Here is a 23,819-nt window from a genome sequence, read left to right as displayed (position 1 = left end):
AATAAGATGTGATACAGCTGGTTCTCTGTATTCTTGGATGTGACTCCTTAGAAGGCTGGCTAAGGGAGTTGAACATGGATTTTTGTGGGGGTTCCTGGAGCCAATCCCCTGCAGATACCAAGTGACAACTGTATAACCCTATGATGTAGAATATTACTTAGAAATAAAAAAGAATGAATTACTGAAGCGTGATACTTACAAGGATGAACCTTGAAAGTAAGTGTGCTAAGTAAAAGAAGTCATTCACCAAAAGTCACATATTCTATGATTTCATTCATATAAAATGTCCAGAAAACGCAAATTCACAGAAAAAGGAAGTTGATTGACTGTTGCCTACACCTGTGGGGATTCAAGTGTTGGGGAGTGGATAATGATGAAAGTTTAGGGTTTTCTTTTTGGGGTAATGCAAATTTTTTTTTTGCAAATGTTCTAAAGATGACTGTAGTAATGGTTGCACAACTCTGTGGATATACTGATAGCCTTTGAATCCTACACTTTAAATGGGTGAATTGGATGGTATGTGAATTATATCTCAACAAAGCTGTTGGTAAAAATGCCAGTGGAGAGGCCTCCCAGATACCTTAATTTTGGCCTGCAGTAGCTGAGGAGTCCCAGGATGTGAGCCTTTCTGGGGAACCCTATCCATGATAGCAGGCAACTCTGCTGGTTGTAAAATCTAAGATGAGTTACTTCACTTCTCTGAGTGTGTTTTCTTCTTTGTGATCTGGGGATGAGAATAATACTGTCCTTATGATAACATAATACATGTTATTTACAATGCCTGGAAGGTGGAAAGATTTGGGTAAATGTAGGCTAGCACTATTATCAGGGAAATGAAGATAATAATACAGATCTCACAAGGTTGCTCTGATCCCAAAATGAGTTAATGTGATGAAATTACCTAACACTGTGCCTGGAACATCAACAGTGATCAATAAATGGTAGATAGGGAGGGGAGGTTATCATTGGGATTGTTGCTGTTATGATTTTAGTGTGATTCAGGACCAGGAAGGGGGAAGGATGGGGAAAGAATTTGAAAATCTCAGTCCTCACATGCACACACAATTTTTATTTTTTATTTTAATTTTTTAAAATTAATCTATTTATTTTAGTTGGAGGCTAATTACTTTACAATATTGTAGTGGTTTTTGCCATACATTGATATGAAGCAGCCATGTGTTTACATGTGTTCCCCATCCCGAACCCCCCTCCCACCTCCCTTCCCATCCCATCCCTCTGGGTCATCTCATTGCACCAGCCCTGAACACGATTTTTAAAATTAGCAAAGAACCTAGGTTGTCTTTGGTTTTAAATTAGGGCTCCAGCATCATCCAGCCCGCAGGGTCGTGGTCTATGGTTCTTCCTGGCTGCTTCAGGCAGGGTGAAGGAGCTTCAGCGCTGAAGGTTCTTCCTGTCCTAAGAGGTGCCAGGCAGGAGCAGGGAGATGGAGGGCTGACAGGGACCCTCCCTGACCTCTCTGGCTCCCTCTGCACAAGACAGACCAGTAGAACTGCTCTGCAGACCACGGGGAATTCAGGGTGCCCTTGGGTAGACCTGCTCAGAGTGGCTTTGAACTTGACTGAGTAGCTCTCCAAGGTGAGGTGGACTCTCTCCTGATGTTGCCTCCCTACTCCTCCTGATGTGGTTTAGTTGTGGTTTGGAGGGATTTGCTTTAGTTTTTACCTCTTCCTTCATTTTCTCTGCTTTATTGCCTGAAATCCCAGTTCCCTCATGAATTACTTGTTAGAGAAACCTCAAGAGGTTCTTTTTTGATCTCTGGCTCCCAAATCTTCATTTCTCTCCTCTGCTTTCACTCCAATACCTCTGGAAGGAGCTGTCAGAACCAAACTCTTCTTCCAGAGGGAGCAGTCACACTGTTGCTAAGGATCCTGGAGGGCAATGTCCTGAGATGCTCCTGTAGATATGGGACTTAGAGATTCTAACCTTCTTTTCTAGCTTCTGATATGCATTACCAAGGCTTTCCTTGAAGAAAGTACAGGTACTTCAGGGCCAGAAGGGTCTGGAGAGATCAGCTTTCCTGCCTTCCCATCAGTCTTGCCTCCATCTGCTCTTATGTAAGTCTTGCCCCATTCCCCCACTTTTGGGGGGTTCACACCATATATCCAATGCATATGCAATTCTTATTAGTTTCAACTCTCAAAATCTGCTCAGCTCACATCTGCTCCCTTTTCACTAACTGCAATCACACTAGTCCATACCACTGTCAACTTAAAAAGTAGTCAAAATCTAGAAGTTGAGAGTTATGTTTTATTTGGTGGAAATTTTTAGGATTCAAGCCTGGGAGACAGCTTCTCAAGAGACCCTGAGAAAACCACTCCAAGGAGGCAGGGAGGCAGGAGCAGTCAGGTTATATAGTTAAATCTGCAGCAAGGGGCAAGTAGTTTGAACATCAAAAGATTATTGTTAATTAAGGAAAACCAGATATCTCAAGTTAAGAAATTTAGGGAAGATGCAAGAGTCTGGGATTACTGAAATCATTCCTTTCATAAGCATCTCAGCTACCTGGGGCTAGCCTCTTGCGATTTGATTTTTCACATCCTTAGTGCCTTGCTCACTGTAGGGAGTGGCGGCAGCTTGTGGTGGCAGCTTGAGGACTGCCGGATAGCAGGCACTGTTCTTCCCAGGCTCAGAAATTCACATTTGGAGGGCTGGAATCACAGATGGCTGTGATTCCTTGTTTATTGATATGGCAGGAAATGCTCTATTTCACACCACCAATTCTCATTTGGAGTTTTAAAACAGCCTTATCATGAATCTTTCTGTGTAAAAAATTCGTAAGCTGAAACCTCAATAATTAAATAGAGCTAGGCGACTAGAAGGGGGAGCTCTCTCGCCCTGTGACCATATTAGAGCCCTACAGGAGGAAGAAAGACTCTTTCTTGGCAATGACTCCACCAAGCTATGGACTAAACCAAGGTTTACTAGAGCCCTTCTGAATTCTTTTTCCTCTCTCTAAAAGACTTCTCCTTCCCTGGCTGTAAGGGGGTTTGCACATGGCCCTCCATGGTTGTAGACCCTGAATTGAAATTGCCTACTGAGTCTGAATAAACCCATCTCTGCTGGAGAAATATCCAGCAGTCTGTTTGTGTGAGGTCAACACTTGCATCAAGCTTGCTTTCCTCGAGTCAATCACCCTCAGAAGCTGTAAGCAGCTCTTTGCAGGAAACCACCCTCAGCAGGAAGCCCCTTTTCTTGTCACATTAGCATGAAGCTACATTGGAACTAACTTGTAAACCATGCTGTACTCTTCCCTGGCCCAAGCACAGTTTTCAAAGCTTTTAATCACACAATACCTTGTCTAACTTGCTGGTTCTTTCTGTAGGATCAACGGAGTAGAAATGAAGAATTAGTAGTTAACAGATGACCAGATCTTTTCTCTGGCTTCCCCTCCAATAATCTCTCCAACAAACTGGGTGAACAAGATAACGTCTAAAGGACGACCACGAGGAGTGGACAGTCCTGCACACAGTGGGTGGTGATGACTCTGACCCCCCTCCAATCCCAATGATTACCTTCCTTGTTTCCCTTTAAAAACTTTCATGGCTGAACAGAGCCTTCACAGGTGGTTTTTGGGAAGCAGTGAGTCCACTCCACCATCTCCCCAGGTGCCAGCATTCTGATTAAGGTCATTTTCCCTTCTGCCATTTGTGAGTATGTAATTGATTTTGTAAAATGTGAGCAATGGGACCTGATCATTTGGCTACATAGCCAAAACATTAAAAACATGTATTCTTATGAAATTTATCATATAGGTTTTTATCATATTTAAGACAGCATATATGATTTAAAGAATAATCATGAAATGAACACCCCTAGTCACCATCCAGCTTAAGAAATAGAATTTACCAGCATTCTAGACATCCCCTATATTTCTTCCCAAATTGCATTTCCCTGTCTCCCTTCAGAGGTAACCTGCATCCTGAATTTTGTGTTAATCATCTTTGCTTTTTATTTTGTTAAAAAAAGTATCCCTAGCTAATAGATCAAAGAGTAAGTATTGTTTGTTTTGGACTTAATCATTCTGTGAATTACTTCATTTTTCAACCTTAGGTTTTTGAGATTCAGCCGTGTTGATTCATCTGAAAGCTTAAATGAGCTCATGTCCTTCGCCTGTTCAAACACTCTCAGTGGCTGCCCACAACAGTTAGGAATTAAATGTACCTGTCTTTCTTTCCTTAGAAGATCCTACAAGATTGGCTCTTGCTTGTTCCCCTGCCTCATCTCTTATACTCCCCTCCTTGTTTGCTCTGCTCCAGCTGCACTGACTTCTTGTTGAGTCTCAGATATGCCAGCATGGTTCTGTTCCTGGAAGCGGGATCCCTTCTGGGGCGCATTAGCGGGCTCTTGTCTAGCACTCGGAAATGAATTATCTGAGGAGACACATTCATTGACTAAGAGATTTTACTGGGGAGGGTGCCAGTAGGGTAAAGGAACCCAGGAGGAATGCTCTGCAACCTGGCTCACAGTCTCGGATTTATGGTGATGAGATTAGTTTCCAGGTTGTTTCTGGCCAATCATTCTGACTCAGAGTCCTTCCTGGTGGTGCACACATGCAGGTGAGGAGGATTCTGGGAAGTTGGTAAGACATATGGTGTCTCCTTTTGACCTTTCCTGAATTCTTCTCTTGGTTTTTGGCTTGTTAGTTCTATGTTCCTTACCAGGACCTCCTGTCATAAAACAAGTCATGCAAATGGTTATTATGGTGCCTGGTGGTTTTAGTCAGTATTTTCCCTAACAGTTCCTACCTCAGGGTCTCCGCATGGGTGGTAGTTCCCTCTGCCTGGAATTCCCTTACCTCTCTTCATGTGATTTGCTTCCTTACTTTGTTCTGTTTTCAAATGTCACATCTCAGAGGACCCCTACTTAATTTATCCTATTTTAATGTTTCCTGAAATTCTCTTTACTAGCTATCTCCTTACCTTGATATATTTTTACTTATAACAATCACCATTTGTCCTTATATTATGTATTAACTTATGATCAACTTTCAGGCAATCACTTGTCCTGTTCACTTATCTATCAGAGTCTGGCACATATTAAACACTCAATAATATTTTTGTATTAGTAAATAATTGAATGGATAGATAAGTGAGGGGATGGGAAGATGCATAATCTCCATTAGTTCACCCTTTCAAATCATCCAGATATACAAACAATCTAAATGTAAACATTGTTCTTGCTTTGAAAATGCAGTTTTAAGATAGATACCTACTCCTAGCCCAAGGTCCGCCCAGTATGGCTGTGGAGGTTTCTGTAGTGTAAGCCCTGGCACTTGGCTTTTCCTTTTGTAAAGCAATTGCCTGGATTAGGCTTTGATCATGCTGGCACCCACTTCAAAGAGGCATTGCTTCCAGAAGGCTATGGCCAATAAGCACTATTAGGGCTCACAGGGGGCTCATAGTGTATAGTTAAAATATGGCCCACTGTGGTGACCTGATAAACCGGGGATGAAGTCTCAGTGGCCACATTGCCCTGGTGGGCATCCTGTTTTTCCCTGCTGGTGCCGGTTTCTCAAGACTACGTGACCACCTGACTGAGACTCCTTCGACTATGTGACCACTAGACCCCAGCTGCCGGCTAAAGATAAATAGAGGCCCCCTCCCTCCAGGGCACAATTTCCCATCCATAGGGCATAAGAAGGGTTGGCTGTAGAAAGAGCAGTGGTTTCTCTCTAAAGCCAGTCACCTTCTTTCTTTCTTCCTATAATAAAGCTTTCTCTGCCTGACTGCCCGGCTCGCTGTCTTTTTCTCCTGCTTGCATTACATTTCTTGAGCCGAAACCTAGGAGGGAAGACCCACTGCGGCTAGGGGGGCTCCTCTCCTGAGTCCACCTTCGGTGGTCCCCTCCCTTGGACCTCACCGAGGATCTGTGGCAGGCCCCTGGGCAGGACCCTGCATTGGCCTTGCTGGATTGACGTCCACACTTCAGCTCTCACTTCCTGGCCGCAGGGGAGAGTGAAGCCCTGCTCCCTGGGGTCTTCTTTCTCCCATCTGGTGTTGGAGGCCCTGCTCCCTGGGGTCCTCTTTCTCTGGTCTGGGGTTGGAGGCCCTGGCATGAGGCGGATCTCTGTGACCCTTGGGCCCTGGCCTCACTTTGAGATGGGGGGCGCCTGTTTCAAGGTGGACCCTGTTGCTGTCTGAGAAGGCCGTGAGGATGGGGACACCTTTTCTCTCAGGCCTTTCTCCTGGTTTTTCACTCACCCTGGTTCGTCCTCCCTCCCTATTCAGCTATCATGGGAAATTCTCTGTCCCAACCTACAAAATCTACCCCTTTAGGCTGCCTTCTCCAGAACCTAAAAACCTTGGGATTTCAAGGAGGAATAAGGCCAAAGCGACCCACCCATCACTCTGTCAGGGGAGAGTAATCTCCTCAGATCTGTCTCGTCTCAGCAAAAATTTGAAGCAATGGACATTAAAGCCCTTGGCATGTCACAGCTCTCAGACAGACCGTGTTATAGCTCTCGGGTCTTGAACAGACTGTGTTATAGCTCTAAGACAGATCAGTGTTACAGCTCCATGTTACAGCTCAATTTTATTTAGAAAAGAGCAGGAAATACATCCTCAAGGCGTGAAGCGTGCTGACCCAAAGACACGAAGAGAAGAGAGAGTCCCGGCCCTTTGGCTCTTCTTTTTATATGTTTTCTTCCTCCCCCTGGGCCTTCCCTATGTGAATTGGGCTAGCCAGGAGTGCTGTTTGTTCTACCTGAGGTCCTCACCCCCGTCCTCGGAACTTCCTTTGTTCTATTTTCACGGGCTTTTCCCTCCCTTGCCTTTTAGCCACTGCCATTCTGGATTCCTGTTTCCTATTCTAACTACCTAACAACTCTAACCCAGTCTGGCCACAACATTGGCTGATAATAGGTTCCGGAGCCAGAGAACGGCGATTTTGATCATAGCACTTTACCAGAGCTCAGTAACTTCTGCTGCCACAGTGCAGGTGGTCAGAGGTGCCTTCTGTTCAGGCTTTCTTTCCTCTCCACTCCCCGCCCTCTCTCTGCACGTCCTGTTCCACTTCTCAAATACTTTGAGCCCACTCTGGGCCACATCCCCCCAATACTGTATCTCCTGATCCCTGTTTGGATGTTTCCACCTCTTCTTTTGGCCCTTCTGACCACAGTGCACCTCCAATCAGCTCTAATCCTTTGATAGCAGACCTGGTCCCACAACCTCCACCTTACATCCCCCCTGCCCTGCCCCCAGGCTGCCGCTGCTTCCGATCCTCCCCCAGGCCTGTTTCCAAAACAGGCTCTGGGCCTTCAGCTCCACCCTCTACTACCGAGAGTCTCAAGTCCCTATCCAGTCAGTCAGTTCAGTCCCTCAGTCATGTCCTACTCTTTGCGACCCCATGGACTGCAGCACGCCAAGCCTCCCTGTTCATCACCAATCTCCAGAGTTTACTCAAACTCATGTCCATCAAGTCGGTGATGCCACCCAACCATCTCATCCTCTGTCACCCCCGTCTCCTCCCACCTTCAATCTTTCCCAGCATCAGGGTCTGGGAAAAACTCATTTTCCAATAAGTCAGTTCTTCCCATCAGGTGTCCAGAGTATTGGCGCTTCAGCTTCAGTATAAGTTCTTCCAATGAATATTCAGGACTGACTTCCTTTAGGATGGACTGGTTGGATCTCCTTGCAGTTGAAGGGACACTCAAGAGTCTTCTGCAACACCACAAGTCAAAAGCATCAATTCCGACCTCCCTAAATATCCTCCTTATGGCCTTAAAGAAACAGGACCTTGAATCCCTCCCAGCTCCCTTCCTTCTCTTACAAGAGGTGGCTGGTACAGAAGGCTTTGTTTGGGTACATGTCCCATTCTCCTTCTCTGATTTATCTCAAACTGAAAAACATCTTGGCGTTTTTTCCTCTGACCCTGACACTTATTTAAAAGAATTTAAATACCTCACCAGTCTTATGACTTGATCTGGCATGATATTTACATTCTACTCTCCTCTGCCCTCCTCGCAGAAGAGAAAGAATGAGTCTGGCAAACCTCTTAGGCTGATGCCCATGAAATACATCAAACTGATGATACTATGCCTGTAGGCTCAGCTGCCACTCCCAGGGATGACCCTAATTGGGACTACCAGGATGAACAGCCCATGATCATATGGTGACTTGCCTTATTGCAGGCCTCCGAAAAGCAGGACATAAAGCTGTTTACTTTGATAAACTCAGAGAAATAACTCAAAGACCAGATGAAAAGCCAGCACAATTTCTAGCTAGATTAACAGAAGCTAGCTAGATTAACAGAAGCCCTACAAAAATATACAAAATTAGATCTGGAGGTGGTCCTAAGATGGCAGAGGAATAGGACTGGGAGACCACTTTCTCCCCCACAAATTCATCAAAAGAACATTTAGACACCGAGCAAATTCCACAAAACAACTTCTGAATGCTGGCAGAGGACAGCAGGCACCTAGAAAGGCAGCCCATTGTCTTCGAAAGGAGGTAGGACAAAATATAAAAGATAAAAAGAGAGACAAAAGAGGTAGGGACAGAGATCTGTCCCGGGAAGGGAGTCTTAAAAAAGGGAGACGTTTCCAAACATCAGGAAACACTCTCTCTGGCAGGTCTGTGGCGAGCCTTGGAATCTCAGAGGGCAAAATAACCATGAGGAAAAATAAATAAATAATTAAAACTCACAGATCACGCACCTAACAGCAACTCCCAGGGAAGCAGCAGCCCAGACGCATGCATCCCCCACTAGCAAGCGGGGACTGGACAGGGAGGGGCGGGCTGTATTGCTTTGGGTAAGGACTGGACCTGAATGTCCTGAGGGCAATCTGAGGGAACTAGCTTGAGATAGCAACCCAGACTGTGGGATAGCTATCCTGCGAAAAGCCTTAACCTAAGACACTGCCAGGCCTGCTCACAGAACAAAGGACTGAGCAGAGCTAGCTGGCTGCAGACCGGCCCATCCTCCGCCAGAGACGGGCAGGTGAGGACAGCCAGAGCCGGAAGGGCACAATCGCAGCCCAAGAGAGGCATCCTATACCAAACTACAAGCAGACCTCGTTGCTAACCAAGACTTCTTGGGATTCTGGAGGGTTGACACCTGCTGGGAGGGTCACAGCCAGAGATCAGCTCCCCAGAAGAGACACAGGGCACACCTGAGAAGGCACGCCCATTGTACACCCAGAAAACCCAGCGGCTGGGACGGGGGAGGGGAAAAGTCACAGCCCCCAATTGCACTAGCCAAAAACTTGGTCACCAGAGCTGCTCGAACCTGGAAAGGGCACAAAACCCAGGCTCAACCAAGTCTGCGCCTTTGTGAAATACCCAGGAACCTGAACTTGAGCGGCTTAAACCTGGGAAGTACAGGCAACCCCAGAGGCCCGCCTCAGACAGTTCCCAGCGGAGCAACCTAGAGCCTGAACAGTGTAGACTGGGAAAGCACACACACCGTGAGCAGGGGCAAACCCAGAGTAGCTGAATCACTGTGAGCACACGCCAGTGATATTTGTTTGCAGTGTTCCCCCCTCCCAACAGCACGACTAAACAAGTGAGACTAAAAAAAGTGACCACCACCACCCTCACTGTGTCAGGGCAGAAATTAGACATTAAAGAGACCAGCAAACAGAAGAAGCTAAAATAAACGGAGGGATCTGCTTTGGAAGTGACAGGTGCAATAGATTAAAACCCTGTAGTTAGCACCGACTACATAGGAAGGGGCCTATAGACCTTGAAAACTACAAGCTGGACCAAGGAATTATCTGAAAATGAACTGACTCCACACTGTCTGCAACAGCTCCAGAGAAAGTCCTAGATATAGTTTTACTGTTATCATTTTTTAAATTTCTAAAACTTTTATTTTTTTATTTTAAGTCCCCTATTACTCCTTCAATTTTCATTTTTATAACCTGCTATTACCTTGCAGGAAAAAAGACCCTATTTTTAAAGCAAACTTCATATATATATATATTTTATAATTTTTGTGACTCTAGTTTCTTTTTCTTTTTCTTTTTTTTTTAATATTGTATTTTTGAGAATCTAACCTCTACTCTAGATTTTTAATCTTTGCTTTTTGGTATTTGTTATCAACTTTGTATCTTTAAGAACACAATCTTCAGTACCAATTTTTACTTGGGAGCGAGATCACTGGCATGACTGCTATCTCCCCCTTTTGACTCTCCTTTTTCTCCACCAGGTCGCCTCCATCTCCCCACTCCCCCTTTTCTTCTCAACCCAACCCTGTGAATCTCTTTGTGTGTTCCAGCCTGTGGAGAACACTTAGGGAACTGATTACTGGCTGGATCTGTCTCTCCCCTTTTGATTCCTCCTTTTCTCCTCCTGGCCATCTCTGTCTCCTTCCTCCCTCTTCTCTTCTCTGTGTAACTCTGTGAACATCTCTGAGGGATCCAGACTGTGGCGAGCACATAGGGAAGTGATTACTGGCTAGCTTGCTCTCTCCCCTTTTGATTCCCTTCTTCTTCTCCTGGTCACCTCTATCTCTCTCCTCCCTCTTCTCTTTTCCGTGTAAATCTGTGTACCTCTCTGAGTGTCCCTCACTGTGGAGAAACTTTTCATCATTAACCTAGATGTTTTATCATCGGTGCTGTATAGATGGAGAAGTCTTGAGACTACTGTAAGAATAAGACTGAAAACCAGAGACAGGAGACTTAAGTCCAAATCCTGAGAACACCAGAGAACTCCTGAATCCAGGAAGCATTAATCGATAGAAGCTCAACAAATGCCTCCATACCTACACTGAGACAAAGCACCATCCAAGGGCCAACAAGTTCCAGAGTAAGATATACCATGCAAATTCTCCAGCAACACAGGAACATAGTCCTGAGCTTCAATGTACAGGCTGCCCAAAGTGACACCAAACCCCCTGACATCTCAAAACTCATTTCTGAACACTCCATTGCACTCCAGAGAGAAGAAATCCAGCTCCTCCCACCAGAACACCGACACAAGCTTCCCCAAGAAGGAAACCTTGACAAGCCACCCACCCAACCCCACCCACAGCGAGGAACCTCCACAATAAAGAGGAAACACAAACTGCCAGAATATAGAAAGGCCACCCCAAACACAGCACTATAAGCAAGATGAAAAGGCAGAGAAATACCCAGAAAGTAAAGGAACAGGATAAATGCCCTCCAAACCAAACAAAAGAAGAAGAGGTAAGGAATCTACCTGATAAAGAATTATGAATAATGATAGTGAAAATGATCCAAAATCTTGAAAACAAATTGGAGTTACAGATAAATAAACTGGAGACAAGGATCAAGAAGATGCAAGAAAGGTTTAACAAGGACTTAGAAGAGATAAAAAAGTCAATATATAATGAATAATGCAATAAATGAGATCAAAAACACTCTGGAAGGAACCAACAGTAGAATAATGGAGGCAGAAGATAGGATAAGTGAGATAGAAGATAGAATGATAGAAATAAACGAAACAGAGAGGAAAAAAGAAAAAAGAATTAAAATAAATGAGGACAACCTCAGAGACCTCTGGGACAATGTTAAACACACCAACATTCGACTCATAGGAGTCCCAGAAGAAGAAGACAAAAAGAAAGACCATGAGAAAATAGTCGAGGAGATAATAGTTGAAAACGTCCCTAAAATGGGGACGGAAATAATCACCCAAGTCCAAGAAACCCAGAGAGTCCCAAACAGGATAAACCCAAGGCGAAACACCCCAAGACACATATTAATCAAATTAACAAAGATGAAACACAAAGAACAAAAGCAGCAAGGGAAAAACAACAAATAACACACAAGGCAATTCCCATAAGGATAACAACTGATCTTTCAATAGAAACTCTTCAAGCCAGAAGGGAATGGCAGGAAATACTTAAAGTGATAAAAGAAAATAATCTACAGCCCAGATTACTGTACCCAGCAAGGATCTCATTCAAATATGAAGGAGAAATCAAAAGCTTTACAGACAAGCAAAAGCTGAGAGAATTCAGCACCACCAACCAGCTCTCCAACAAATGATAAAGGATCTTCTCTAGACAGGAAACACAGAAAGGATGTATAATCTCAAACTCCAAAATAAAGTAAATGGCAACAGGATCATACTTATCAATAATTACCTTAAATGTAAATGGGTTGAACGCCCCAACCAAAAGACAAAGACTGGCTGAATGGATACAAAAACAAGACCCCTATACATATTGTCTACAAGAGACTCACCTCGAAACAAGGGAAACATACAGACTGAAAGTGAAGGGCTGGAAAAAGATATTTCATGCAAATAGAGACCAACAGAAAGCAGGAGTAACAATACTCATATCAGATAAAATAGACTTTAAAACAAAGGCTGTGAAAAGAGACAAAGATGGACACTACATAATGATCAAAGGATCAATCCAAGAAGGAGATATAACAATTATAAATATATATGCACCCAACATAGGAGCACCACAATATGTAAGGCGAATGCTAACAAGTATGAAAGAGGAAATTAACAATAACACAATAATAGTGGGAGACTTTAATACCCCACTCACACTTATGGATAGACGAACTAAACAGAAAATTAAGAAGGAAACACAAACTTTATATGATACAATAGACCAGTTAGACCTAATTGATATCTATAGGACATTTCACCCCAAAACAATGAATTTCACCTTTTTCTCAAGTTCACACGGAACCTTCTCCAGAATAGATCACATCCTGGGCCATAAATCTAGCCTTGGTAAATTCAAAAAAATTGAAATCATTCCAAACATCTTTTCTGACCACAATGCAGTAAGATTAGATGTAAATTACAGGAGAAAAACTATTGAAACTCCCAACTTATGGAAGCTGAAAAACACGCTGCTGAATAACCAACAAATCACAGAAGAAATCAAAAAAGAAATCAAAATATGCATAGAAACGAATGAAAATGAAAACACAACAACCCCAAACCAATGAGACACTGTAAAAGCAGTGCTAAGGGGAATATTCATAGCAATACAGGCTCACCTCAAGAAACAAGAAAAAAGTCAAATAAATAACCTAATTCTACACCTAAAGCAACTAGAAAAGGAAGAAATGAAGAACCCCAGGGTTAGTAGAAGGAAAGAAATCTTAAAAATTCGGGCAGAAATAAATGTAAAAGAAACAAAACAGACCATAGCAAAAATCAACAAAGCCAAAAGATGGTTCTTTGAGAAGATCAATAAACTTGACAAGCCATTAGCCAGACTCATCAAGAAACAAAGGGAGAAAAATCAAATCAACAAAATTTGAAATGAAAATGGAGACAGAACAGACAACAAACAACAACCGACAGCACAGAAATACAAAGGATCGTAAGAGACTATTATCAGCAACTATATGCAAATAAAATGGACAACTTGGAAGAAATGGATAAATTCTTAGAAAAAGTACAACTTTCTAAAACTGAACCAGGATGAAATAGAAAATTTTAACAGACCCATCACAAGCATGGAAATTGAAACTGTACAGAAATCTTCCAACAAACAAAAGCCCAGAACCAGATGGCTTCACAGCTGAATTCTACCAAAAATTTAGAGAAGAGCTAACACCTACCCTACTCAAACTCTTCCAGAAAATTGCAGAGGAAGGTAAATTTCCAAACTCATTCTATGAGGCCACCATCACCCTAATACCAAAACCTGACAAAGATGCCACAAAAAAAGAAAACTACAGGCCAATATCACTGATGAACATAGATGCAAAAATCTTTAACAAAATCCTAGCAAACGGAATCCAACAACATATTAAAAAGATCATAAATCATGACCAAGTGGGCTTTATCCCAGAGATGCAAGGATTCTTCAATATCCACAAATCAATCAATGTAATACACCACATTAACAAATTGAAAAATAAAAACCATATGATTATTTCAATAGATGCAGAGAAAGCCTTTGACAAAATTCACCATCCATTTATGATAAAAACCCTCCAAAAAGCAGGAATAGAAGGAACATATCTCAACATAATAAAAGCTATATATGACAAACTCACAGCAAACATTACCCTAAATGGTGAAAAACTGAAATCATTTCCCCTAAAGTCAGGAACAAAACAAGGGTGCCCACTCTCACCACTACTATTCAACATAGTTTTGGAAGTTTTGGCCACAGAAATCAGAGCAGAAAAAGAAATAAAAGGAATCCAGATTGGAAAAGAAGAAGTAAAACTCTCATTGTTTGCAGATGACAAGATCCTCTACATAGAAAACCCTAAAGACTCCACCAGAAAATTACTAGAGCTAATCAATGAATATAGTAAAGTTGCAGGATGTAAAATCAACACACAGAAATCCCTTGCATTCCTATACACTAACAATAAGAAAACAGAAAGAGAAATTAAGGAAACAATTCCATTCACCATCTCAACGAAAAGAATAAAATACTTAGGAATATATCTACCTAAAGAAACAAAAGACCTATATATAGAAAACTATAAAATGCTAGTGAAAGAAATCAAAGAGGACACAAATAGATGGAGAAATATACTGTGTTCATGGATCAGAAGAATCAATATAGTGAAAATGAGTATACTACCAAAAGCAATCTATATATCCAATACAGTCCCTATCAAGCTACCGACGGTATTTTTCACAGAACTAGAACAAATAATTTCACAATTTGTATGGAAATATAAAATACCTCGAATAGCCAAAGCAATCTTGAGAAAGAAGAATGGAACTGGAGGAATCAAACTGCCTTTCTTCAGGAATCAAGCTGCCTTTCTTCAGGCTTTACTATGCAAAGCCACAGTCATCAAGACAGTATGGTACTGGCACAAAGACAGAAATATAGATCAATGGAACAAAATTGAAAGCCCAGAGATAAATCCATGCACCTATGGACACCTTATCTTTGACAAAGGAGGCAAGAATATACAATGGAGAAAAGACAATCTCTTTAACAAGTGGTGCTGGGAAAACTGGTCAACCACTTGTAAAAGAATGAAACTAGAACAATTTCTAACACCATACACAAAAATAAACTCAAAATGGATTAAAGATCTAAACGCAAGACCAGAAACTATAAAACTCCTAGAGGAAAACATAGGCAAAGCACTCTCCGACATAAACCACAGCAGGATCCTCTATGACCCACCTCCCAGAATATTGGAAGTAAAAGCAAAAATAAACAAACGGACCTAATTAAAATTAAAAGCTTTTGCACAACAAAGGAAACTATAAGCAAGGTGAAAAGACAGCCTTCAGAATGGGAGAAAATAATAGCAAATGAAGCAATGGACAAAGAATTAATCTCAAAAATATACAAGCAACTCCTGCAGCTCAATTCCAGAAAAATAAACGACCCAATCAAAAAGTGGGCCAAAGAACTAAACAGACATTTCTCCAAAGAAGACATATAGATGGCTAACAAACACATGAAAGATGCTCAACATCACCCGTTATCAGAGAAATGCAAATAAAAACCACAACAAGGTACCATTTCACGCCCTTCAGAATGGCTCCTATCCAAAAGTCTACAAGTAATAAATGCTGGAGAGGGTGTGGAGAAAAGGGAACCCTCTTACACTGTTGGTGGGAATCCAAACAGCCACTATGGAAAACAGTGTGGAGATTCCTTAAAAAAACTGGAAATAGAACTGCCATATGACCCAGCAATCCCATTGCTGGGCATACACACCGAGGAAACCAGAATTGAAAGAGACACGTGTACCCCAGTGTTCATCGCAGCACTGTTTATAATAGCCAGGACATGGAAGCAACCTAGATGTCCATCAGCAGATGAATGGATAAGAAAGCTGTGGTACATATACACAATGGAATATTACTCAGCCATTAAAAAGAATACATTCAAATCAGTTCTAATGAGGTGGATGAAACTGGAGCCTATTATACAGAGTGAAGTAAGTCAGAAAAACACCAATACAGTATACTAACACATATATATGGAATTTAGTAAATCGGTAAAGATAACCCTGTATGCGAGACAGCAAAAGAGACACAGATGTATAGAACAGTATTTTGGACTCTATGGGAGAGGGCGAGGGTGGGATGATATGGGAGAATGGCAGTGAAGCATGTAAATTATCATATGTGAAACGAATCGGCAGCCCAGGTTCGATGCATGATACAGGATGCTCTGGGCTGGTGCACTGGGATGACCCAGAGGGATGGGATGGAGAGGGCGGTGGGAGGGGGGTTCTGGAAGGGGAACACATGTACACAAATGGCGGATTCATGTCAATGTATGGCAAAACCAATACAATATTGTAAAGTAAAAAAATAGATAAACAAATTTTAAAAAATATCTACAAAATTAGATCCAACTTCAACAGAAGTTACTATTGTCCTTAATACATATTTTATTTCCCAGTCATCCCCAGACATTCAAAAAAAGCTAAAAAAAGGCTGAGGAAGGCCCTCAAACCTCTCAACGAGATCTTTTAAATTTGACTTTAAAAATTTTCAATAACGGGGAAGAACAGGCAAAACTAGAAAAAGCTCAAAGAGATCAGGCTAAATATTATCTCTTAGCCACTGCTCTACACGGCTCCAAACCTCGATCCTCTGACAGAGAAAAGAAGTCATCTAGGCCCTTCTAGAATTCACAAGTGCGGTAAAGAAGGGCACTGGGCCCGCTCATGCCCAAAACCCAGGTCCCCTCAGGGTCCATGTCCTAATTGTGGCATAAAGGGACATTGGAAGGTAGACTGCCCTAATCCACCTCTAGGGGTCCAGACATCCCCTCCCGGTCCTGATCAAGAGTCCTCGGACCCAGCTCTGCTCAGCCTCCTTGGACTTGCTGCTGAAGACTGAAGGTGCCCAGGGCCCCGGGCCCCAACTCTCGTTACCTCTGTGGAGCCCAGGGTAACTCTCACAGTGGCAGGAAAGCCAATCTCTTTTCTTTTCGACAGGGCGGCTACCTATTCTGCCATGCCTGCTTATTCTGGGAAAACCAGTCTCTCAGATCTCTATTGTGGGGGTTGACGGTTTTGTGTCTACACCACAGATTACTGAGCCTCTGCCTTGCATACTTCAAAATACCCCATTCTCTCATTCTTTCCTCATACTCCCAAAATGCCCCCCTCCAATCCTTGGAAGGGATCTACTCTCCAGATTCAAGGCTTTCCTCATTATTACAAATCTTTCTCCCGACCTGGGCTGGCTACTGCTGCTTGAACCTGCTATTTCCTCACATCCCCCATTACCTTCCTCCTCTGTAAACCCTACAGTCTGGGAAACTGATAACCCCTCCATCGTCTCCCACCATACTCCTGTTTATATTCATCTAAAAGACTTAACAAAGTTTCCTAATCAACCTCAATACCCTATTTCCCAGATACATCAACAGGGGTTAAAACCTATCATCTCTAAGCTGCTGCATCAGGGTCCCTTGCGCCCTACTCACTCTCCTTATAACACGCCTATCCTACCTGTTAAAAAGCCAAATGGCTCCTACCACCTGGGTCAAGACTTGAGACTTATTCCTGCTGCTGTTGGCCCCATTCACCCAGTAGTCCCAAATCCCTAAACCCTTCTTTCCCCTTCTACTACCTTTTCCACCGTCCTGGACCTCAAGGATGCATTTTTCACCATCCCTTTACACCCAGACTCTCAAGATCTTTTCGCTTTTACCTGGACAGATCCAGACACTCATCACTACCAAAAATTAACAAGGACTGTCCTTCCCCAAGGATTTCGTGATCATCCTCCTTTCTTTGGCCAAGCCCTGGCCTCAGACTTAACCTCCCTCAATCTTGCCCCAAGCTCTATCTTCCAATACGTAGATGATCTTCTCCTTTGTAACCCCTCACTCATACACTCTCAGTGACATACAACTCCTCAACTTCCTAGCTGACTGGGGCTATCAAGTATCTCCTATTAAGGCTCAACTTCCCCTTCCTGAGGTCACTTATCTTGGAGTTTTCCTGACACCAACAAAGAGACATAGAAAGTCCCTTATATCTGCCCTACCACTATCTACATCAAATGCAGAAATTCTGCCCTTTTGGGGCTTGGTTGGGTATCTACGCCTCTGGATCCCCAGTTTTGCCCTTCTAGCACAACCCCTACACCAAGCTATCCAGGGGGATCTTTCAGAGCTTCTTGAGACTAAGTCAAATGTCTGCACAGCTGTTGATGCTCTAACACAAGCTGTTCTCTCGCCAGCTTTAACATTGCCTGGTCTCTCATGCCCTTTTACACTCTACACCAATGAGAGACTTACAGTTGCCCTAGGAATCTCAGGGCAGAGGCAGGGCCCTTCCTCTGCCCCCTTACTTCTCTGCCAGAACAAGCGGATACCACACAGGGGTGGCCAGCCTGCCTGCGTGCTCTGGCTGCAGCTATGCTTCTCTCTCAAGAAAGCAAAATCTTGCTTTTGGGACACCCACAGTCTTTCACTCACCAGTGACCTTAAGGACTTACTCTCACACAAGGCCCTGTCTCTTCTGTCACCTTCTTGTATCGAACTAATCCACGTCACCCTCCTAGAATCTCCCGAGTTCTCTTTTGAACGCTGCCCTACTCTTAACCACCCTCATCTCTAATTCTTCTGAGCCTCCAACTCACACTTGTAATGAGACATTAGAAGACTTGATACCTCATTCCTCCCATATCTGCTCAGTCCCTTTAAATAGCCCTGATCTTTCTTTGTATTGATGGTAGCTTGTATACAACCCGAAAAGGAAAAGGAGTAGCTGGATATACAATTGTTTCTGACTCTGAGATTATTGAATCTCAACCTCTCCCTGAGGGAAACTCCTCCCAAAAAGCAGAACTTATTGCACTAACCAGGGCACTTATCCTTGCAGCTAACAAATGAGCACATATATACACTGACTCTAAATATATTTCTCACATCATACACTCACGTGTGGCCATCTGGAAAGAATGAGGGTTTCTTTCTACAAAAGGATCCCCCATAACTAATGCCCCACTTATACATCAACTCCTAAAGGCAGCCACTATGCCAACGGAAGCCAGCATCATACATTGTAAAGGTCACCAAGTGGCCTCAGACCTCATCTCATGGGGTAACAATGCTGCTGACAGGGAGGCAAAGCAAGCCTCACTCCGAACACCTGCTCATCAGCTCATAGTAATCCTTAACATAAAACCCCTTTATCACCCCAAGGAAAAGACACGGTTATTACAAGAGGGAGCCCAACTTCAAGGAGACTGGTTACAAAAACAAGGCGGCTATGTCCTTCCCCAACCCCAGGCCATACAAATTCTTACAGACATTCATTGAGCTTTACATATAGGCACTAAACCTCTCTATCGCCTTTAAGACCTCTTATCACCTATCCTAACCTCCTTTCACTCCTACAGCAAATCACTCCCTCCTGTACTGTGTGTGCCTCTGTCTCACCCCAGGGAGATCTAAGCCAATTCCCTCATTCCCCACACATCAGGCATGAGGTCACATACCAGGAGAAGACTGGCAAACTGATTTCACTCACGTGCCTCCTACACATCAAATAAAACTATACTCCCTCTAGCAGACACCTTTTGGGGGTGGGTTGAAGCTTTTCCTACAAGGTCAGAAACTGCCTCAGAGGCAACACAAGTTCTTATTGGAGAAATCATCCCTCGCTTTGGCCTCCAGCTTTCTCTCCAATCTGATAATGGACCCGATTTTGTCTTCCAAATCACTCAACAAGTGGCCCAATCTCTTGGCACAACCTGGAGGCTACATATTCCTTGTAGACCTCAATCCTCAAGAAAAGCAGAAAAGGCCAATTCAATTCTCAAAACACAGCTAACTGAACTTTCTCTCGAACTACAGAAGCCAAGGACTGAACTCCTTCCCATGGCTTTGGCTCGCATTAGGGCCGCTCCACGGCTCCGTCTTTTCCTAATCCTTTGGAGCTCATGCATGGCTGCCCTTTTCTCTTAGGTCAGTTTCCTACTTCGAGTCCCTTAATGGGAGATTATCTCCCCTCCCTTAACCTTATTAGATACCAAGAGAACTTGCAGATTGCTCTCTACCAAAGCCTCATCAAACAAATCCTACTGACTTGACCGTACCTGGGGATTGAGTTTTACTTAAGACATAAAGATTACAGCCTCAGTGGACCAGCCCTTTTGAGGTCATCTTAACCACACCAACAGCCGCTAACTTGGCAGGTCATTCTTGGTTTCATATCTCCAGGTTAAAGCGGGCCCAGGAGACTCTTAATCTCCACCAAAAATTACTCCCCATCGGACGTCCCTCGCTACTCCAGCACCATCCTGGGATCCACCAGGCTGCAACTGGATCGAATCCCTGAAGAAGCAGAACGCCATAAATAACCAATATTGACAAGCAAAAGAGACGATCAGATGTATTGGTTACTGGTTGGACTGGGGCTCCCTTTACTTACCTCGTTTGGACTAGGACTTTATTCTGTATTCCCCCTTGAGTGGACTCCTGTTAAGAAACTCCTCTTTTGTTTCATTTATTTCCTTATGGTTTCCATCCTTTGGGACATTCTTTTACTGTAAATTTAAATGGACTCATTGCCTACTTTTGTATATATAATATCACAAAACCTCGCTTTTTCACAAAATCTCATAATCACTGATCACTGACTTTTCCACACTTCTTGATTTTATTACTGATCTACGGTTACAGGGAGACTTAATAGACTTTGCACCTGTACAAACTGACTATTATACCTGGGCCCTTATCCTCACCGTTTACTCCCTTTAAATATGAGCCACCACCTCACGGTACTGATCTGATTCTATTTTCTTCTATACATTCATCATGCCCTACCTAATTCTCACTCTACCCTAAATTTAACTTACCTTTTTAAAACTTTAAACTTAACCTACCATTTACTCAATACCTCAAATCCAACTCTGTCTAGTGATTGTTGGATCGGTTTGTCCATCTCCTAGCCTGGTCAATTGGCGCTACCTGTCTCCACAAATCAGTGGAACCACATAAACACTTCCCTCTACCATACCTACAGGGGAGAGCCCCTCTTTTTGTCCTATATACTCTATTTATACTCAACAGATCAAATCAACAATCCTGATAAAATGTTGTCCTCACTTCTGCTGACTTCGCTTCCATCCATATCAAACCAGCTGTAGGAGGACCTACCACCTCTGATGTCTGTTTACAGCAATAGGCTCCCTATGCTTTCCTAGACACAACCCTGTAAATAACTCACACCCACATCTAGGCTCTATACCATCGTACCTCTGTAATCACACCTCACATCTCACCTTTCCTTTGGGCCATGCTATTTACCATGTCTCAGGAGCTCCAGGACACTCTATTGCTTTCTCAGGAAGGTTCCTTCACCCTATGAGGACACCAGCCCCCTCGTAGGAGCCACATGAGCTGGCTCCTTGTCGGTTTGGGAGTCAGCTAACATATACCCAGAAAGACTCTTATTTGCTATTGATTTCAGTTGCTGCCTTACTCCTGGAATATTTTTCTTATGTGGAACCACCACATGCTTATGTCTTCCAACTAACTGGACAGGGACATGCACCCTGGTATATCTAGCCCCAGATATCTCTATAGCTCCTAACAACCAGACCCTCCCTTAATCTATAACCAACCCAAATGAACAATCCAATTCATTCCCTTATTGATAAGCTTAGGAATAACAGTGGGGATCAAAACAGGGAGTGCAGGACTCATGATCTCTTTAAACTACTAACAGAGTCTCTAAGGATCTTACTGAAAGCCTAGAAGAAGTAGCAGCCAGCCTTATCACTCTCCAGGGTCAACTAGATTCCCTGGCAGCTATGGTCCTTCAAAACAGAAGAGGGTTAGACCTTCTCACAGCAGAAAAAGGAAGCCTGTGCCTTTTTCTAGATGAAGCCTGCTATTTCTATGCCAATAAATCAGGTGCTGTAAAGGAGGCTACAAGGAATCTGACAAATAGAGCCTCAAGAATACTTCAACATCTCAGTAATTCATGGGAAAACTGGTTAAGCAATTGGGATTGGATGCCATGGGTCCTACATTTACTGGGCCCCCTTCTCATATTAACCCTCATTCTGACTTTCAGCCCCTGTCTAATGCATCTTTTTTCAAAGTTTCTCCAGGATCACCCACAAGCCTTCACCAACCAGACTGTTCATGAGCTACTTCTAACTTGCTCCAATTATCAAAAGCTTCCTTTAATCCACATTCCAGCCTTTTCTTATCTTACCCCGTGATGTTGCCCCAAACTGGCATGAAGCAGATACAAAAGACTGACCTTTGGCCCTTATACTATATCAAAAAGGCTGGAATGTTAGGGTTCACAAGGGACCCATAGCGTATAGTTAAAATATGGCCCACTGTGTTGACCTGACAACAAGGGATGAAGTCACAGTGGTCACCTGGCCCTGGTGGGCATCCTGCCTTTTCCTTAAGGCGATATCCTGTTTTTCCCTGCTGGTGCCAGTTTCTCAAGACTACATGACCACCCATCCATGAGACCCCTTTGACTACGTGACCACAAGACCACAGCTGCAGGCTAAAGATAAACTGAGGCACCCTCCCTCTGGGGCACAATTTCCCATGGATATAAGAAGGGTTGGTTGTAAAAAGAGCAGTGATTTCTCTCTAAAACCAATTTCTTTCTTTCTTCCTATAATAAATCTTTCCTTGCCTGACTGCCAGACTCGCTCTTTTTCTCTGCACTCGCTTGCAAGCGCATTGGCCATCACTAGGCCAGACAGAGCCATGACCCAAGCCCCTTGCTGCCTCCCTGAGGCTCCTTTGTTTTAGAGATTCTGGTTGTTTTAGATAACTGGTTATTTGAACTAATTTTTTTTTTTTTGCTTACTTTTTCTCTCTTACGGCACTACAAATTCCCTCTCTTCTGTTTTAAATTTGCCAATAAAGACTCAGTCTTTGAAAGCCTAGACCCCTGACTCTCATCCTAATAAAAGTAGAACCCCAGGCCTGTTCCTACCCACCCACTACCTCGACCCCCACCCCTGCAATCACTCCTCCCCCAGCCCCTCCCCTCTACCCCTCTCCCTTCTACTCCCCTCTACCCACTCCATCGGCTGACTGCCTTGTATATGCCAAGACTTGTAAATAATGCATTCTTTTTTTATCCGAAGTTTCCTAATACTTATTGCTGAAGGGTGTCTTGCAATCATAATACGAATCACGAGGGTTGGTCCAGTAGTAATATTGAACTGGAATGGGGAGAAGTCTGTGGGGAGCTCACTGGGGCCCAGGTGGGTGCTTCCAGGCATTTCTAGCCCACATTTCCTGTATTATTATCAATAGGCTAAAACTAGCACAAAACAAATACATACTGCACAGTGTCCAGAGCCACCACACACACATATTAGTGATGTTGGAATAGCCACTTCTCATCACTCACTAGAATATTTGCTAGAACATTTACTTGGCTTTTTCCAATTAGTTGCACATAATAGAAAATGCAATCCAAACTGGCATAAAGAAGGAAAAGGATTTGTTGGTCTGTGTGCCTGGAAAGTCTAGCAGAAGAGTGGCCATCAGCCTGCCTGGTTCAGCAGCTCAACAATTTATGGTCAGGGGTGTACTTTTCTCTCACTTTTTTCTGCTCTGCCACCCAGAGTATTCGTTTTCTTCTCAAGTGCATCCCAGTAAGTTGGAAGCTGCCTGACTTCTAACTGAAGAGTTGCAGGAGGAAAGGCACAGTTTCTGTTTCAGCATTCCAGCTGGAATCCAGATTAGACTAGATTAGATCACGTGCGAAGTCTGAAGAAACTGACCAAGGTGAAGACAGTCTCATGGTCACAGGCACTGCTCAGCACTCAGTGTGGAGGCTCGCTGCAGGCTGGAGGGGAGGTTAGTCTCCCCAGGTAAAGGGTCTACAGGGGGCGGGGCTGGAAACCTGAGTACTATAAGCAAGAAGGGAAGGGTGACGAGCCCTGTGTAGACCCTCCAAATATGTC

General features: G+C 43.4%; 1 long non-coding RNA gene across 1 annotated transcript; it reads right to left on the bottom strand.

Annotated features, from left to right (window-relative positions):
- Window positions 1–4,407: 4,407 nt before the first annotated feature.
- LOC145522730 (uncharacterized) lies at window positions 4,408–22,142 on the bottom strand. Its single transcript, XR_014066144.1, has 2 exons — window positions 22,088–22,142; window positions 4,408–4,688 (listed from the first exon to the last, which is right to left on the bottom strand). It is a non-coding gene; the product is annotated as an uncharacterized LOC145522730 (long non-coding RNA).
- Window positions 22,143–23,819: the final 1,677 nt, after the last annotated feature.

This window comes from Giraffa tippelskirchi, chromosome 10 (genome assembly GCF_054371585.1).
Source record: "Giraffa tippelskirchi isolate mGirTip1 chromosome 10, T2T-mGirTip1v1.2.pri, whole genome shotgun sequence".
Lineage (NCBI taxonomy): Eukaryota > Metazoa > Chordata > Mammalia > Artiodactyla > Giraffidae > Giraffa > Giraffa tippelskirchi.
The sequence above is the reverse complement of the archived record's forward strand: the minus strand, read 5'-3'. Positions and strand labels throughout refer to the sequence as shown.